This window comes from Anneissia japonica, unplaced genomic scaffold (genome assembly GCF_011630105.1).
Source record: "Anneissia japonica isolate Jap-2015-1 unplaced genomic scaffold, ASM1163010v1 scaffold93_len1081246_cov171, whole genome shotgun sequence".
In the NCBI taxonomy this organism is placed as follows: Eukaryota; Metazoa; Echinodermata; class Crinoidea; order Comatulida; family Comatulidae; genus Anneissia; species Anneissia japonica.
In genome coordinates, this window is record NW_022726429.1 from 868931 (window position 1) to 872784 (window position 3854).

At 36.5% G+C, this 3854-nt stretch overlaps 1 protein-coding gene across 1 annotated transcript in view; it reads right to left on the reverse strand.

Annotated features, from left to right (window-relative positions):
• Positions 1-3854, reverse strand: part of LOC117113202 (fibrillin-1-like) — a 9796-nt gene that overhangs the window by 3599 nt on the left and 2343 nt on the right. The gene's annotated exons all lie outside the window — the stretch shown is intronic.

Here is a 3854-nt window from a genome sequence, read left to right on the forward strand (position 1 = left end):
TGAAAATATTTTCTGAGAATTGGCATGTTTTAATCACACCGAAAGACAAAAAAAAAAAAAACTCATCGCATAATCAATATCAATACACTCAACACATTTATTATTATAAAACAAAACAAGCTATTATATAGGCCTATAAAATAATTTACAAAGATTTACTACAACTGACAGGGCCATCGTTAAATTAAGTCAGAGTCCAAAATATAACATCATAATTTGAAAACGTCATCTGACATCATGGGAACCTAAACTTTAATTACAATTATTTGTTTACTAGGCATATTCGAAATTATTGTTTTTAAGACTTTAACCTAATACAAACTGCTGATTAATAATAGCTGAGATTTGATGCACATTTCAGAATTAATAATCGTTTTTAGTATCTTACTGAATATCTATTGTCTACCAAATGAAATATGAATTATATATGAATCTTTAGAAATACAATTCTACAATATTATTCTTGTTTTTATATAGATAAATGTTCGATAAATAGTATCTTTCATAAAACAAACGAAATTCAGCGCGTCTATTTTCATTCCAATCAATGGCGTTTGTAAACATGTGCACTGACGCCATCGTCGAATCCCTGGACTTTCGACGGCAAAGCTGGCCTGCCTGGTCCCAGGCCAACCAGTAATAATTAACAAAATGTATTATTTTTTTTTAGATAGGCCTTTGCGCATCTTGTACATGCACTTCAACTTTTACAACAAAAGCCTAGGCCTAGTAGTACGTCCTACTGTACCTAGACCTACACTAGTTTGATGTCGTCGGGGTATAATTCTGTCTCTAAATGCAGCGTGACCACTAGGGAAAATCAAAATTCAACATTGGGTCTAAAAAATCACAAGATTGCTTTTAAAAACCCAAGATTCGCAAAATTTTAGTATATAAACTTCATTTAAAAGTCCTTCATTTTAAAGCTTTTTCAATGAATCATATTCTGTACAGTATTTTGTACTGTATAAGCCTTAACGAAGTTTCTGATTTTCGAGACCAGAAACTCGTTCGCTTTGGGCCATACTATTAGAAAATTAGAAAAACTATTACTCTGTGCGTCCGTGGAAAATCCTTTTTGGTGATTAAAACGTGATATCCTTTCCTCTGGCATTGTATGTTAGGTCAAGAGTCTGAAGTTTGTGTGCAATTTCACCCATTCGATGTTAACAAAGTCAGTACTTCACACAGTACATTAGGCCTATGGCCTTATTATATAAAAGGGCATAATCGATCTTTACAGAGTGTCTAATTGATCTGTCAATTTTATACCAGAGGGGCTTACAGTATTGCATAGGAGTATTTAACAATAAGAAAAATTGGGAAAACAGTTTCCTTTGAAGTTTACTTAAGCGATCGTGTATGAAACCGGGTCTATGGCAACTATAATTTGATACTACGTCTAGAAGTGTTAGAGATACGGACCTATTATTAAAAACTGTTGAATGCTAAATGATTACAAGATGACCAAGCATATGAATGAATCAGTCTACAATGATATTCAAAGATATTACACTGTACAGCTAACCGCTAATGTTTGTTTTGCATGTCTATTACACACCGTCACTCACAAATGTATGTAAAAATTGGTCGTAAAATTTGATAACAAGTTGACCATTAAAATCTATTGTAAATATTTATTTAAATCCGTACACCGATTTTGTTTCAAGTTGTTTGTTTTCAATATTATAGCTGTTTCTTTCCGATGACAATGTCTTGAAATCGTACTGTATAACACTCCAAAATTTGTTTTATGGGCAAACAACAGAAGGCTCTAAATTTTTACAAGTTGACCAAGCGTGTTGCTGCATCATTATTTTTTCAGTTACGATCACTATTACTATCACTAGGCAGAGAGCAGCGGTTTCGTTACCGGTTGGTACATTTCTTACAAACATTCAGCCAAAGGCCAGTGAAAGTTTTTTTTATCGATGTTTGCCATGATCCTTATGTGAGCTATCGTAAAGTCATGGTTTGCCGGAGTTGCGTTCAATTTAAATCTCCAAACTTCTGAAGCTGAGATATTCTATGAATGTAGGCTTGTACTGTAGGCTACAATTTAAAAACGGGTGACCAAATAATGAATTAGGTACTAAATTTCGATTTAATACTGAGTAAGTTAAAAACAGACATTCCGTCCGAGTGGGACTCATTCAAAAATTCGTGGGGGTTCGCTAGAAAACAGGGGGTTCATCAAATGATGTTTGGGAAAATAATGGTCAGAAAATACAGCATCTGATGGGGAAGAACCTTAAAATTATGGACACATAAATTTACAGCATGTGATGGACTGACCGTCTATCACATTATATTTGGGAAAACAATTGCCATAAATGTACAGCATCTGATATTCGGACCTGGGATGGGGAAAATTGGACACATATACAGCATGTGATGGAGTAACATTGGGGGTGTGACACAATGTGATGGTCCTTAGGTGGTCAATGATGTTTTGGAAAATAATGGATATATGTATACAGCATCTGATATTCGGACCTGGGGGTGGCGGAAGTTATGGACACATAAATATACAGCATGTGATAGATTGTCATTGGGGGATGGACATAAATATACAGCATTTGAAATTCGGACCTGGGGTAGGGGAAAATTATAGACACTTAAATTACAGCATGTGATAGACTGGAATTGGTGATGGGGGAGGTCTCATTTGACAAGTCTCTATGCAGCATGTGATGGACAGTCCCGGTGAGGAGAACCTTAAGTAACAGGCTACAGTATGTGATGGACCTTTGGAGGTCTATCAAAATGATGTTTGGCTTGGGAGATCTATCAAAATGATGTTTGGGAACACTTGGGGGCCCCCAAATAGACATAAATATACAGCATATGATGGACTGATCTTGGGGTGGGGGATGTGATGACTGATCTTGGGAGTGAGTTGGCCGTCAGTAGGCGATTGTTATGGGGTTACAGTCCCGGGTGGGGGAGAACCTTTAAATTATGGACACATAAATTTACAGCATAGCTTCAACAAATGATGTTTGGGAAAATAATGGTTAGAAAATACAGCATCTGATGGACAGTACCGGGTGGGGGAGAACCTTAAAATTATTATGGACACATAAATTTACAGCATGTGATGGACTGACCGTCTATACACATATACAGCATGTGATGGTGGCATGTATCAGATGGACAGTCCCGGGTGGTGGAGAACTTTCAGCATAGCTTCATCAAATGATGTTTGGGAAAATAATGGTTAGAAAATACAGCATCTGATGGACAGTCTCGGGTGGGGGAGAACCTTAAAATTATGGACTCATAAATTTACAGCATGTGATGGACTGACCGTCTATACACATATACAGCATGTGATGGAGGCATGTGATAGACGGACGAACGTATGCCTTTCTTCAATTAATTTCCAGTCAAATAATTATTACAACTTCAAGAAAACTCGTGTTTTTATTGCATAAATTTATTTCACAAGCTTTTATTCTGAAATAGCGGTATCAGTATTCTTTCTATAACGGTACAAGCCACCGGGAACCAGACGTCGAACAGAAAGTTTCAACAGCCCACGTGTGTTTTGTTACGACATCTAGGATCACACTCCCGAAAAGAAGGTTATTTATTGTTATTGAAGGTTAAAATTGTTTGAGTGAAAGTAACTATGAAAATTATAATTTAAACAACCCAAATTGCTTGATTGTCGTAGAAAATGTAGTCAGAATCACAGTACAGCACTGTATAGTGAGATAATTACAAATACTATCCCTTCAACAAAGGCTAGGCTAATTAATTGGGATAGGAGCATGGGCCCAAGCTAGACAGACAGCGCCTGATTTTCGCTGCGGTTCGCGATCTGAACTTTTTGGGAGTAGGTTAACGAC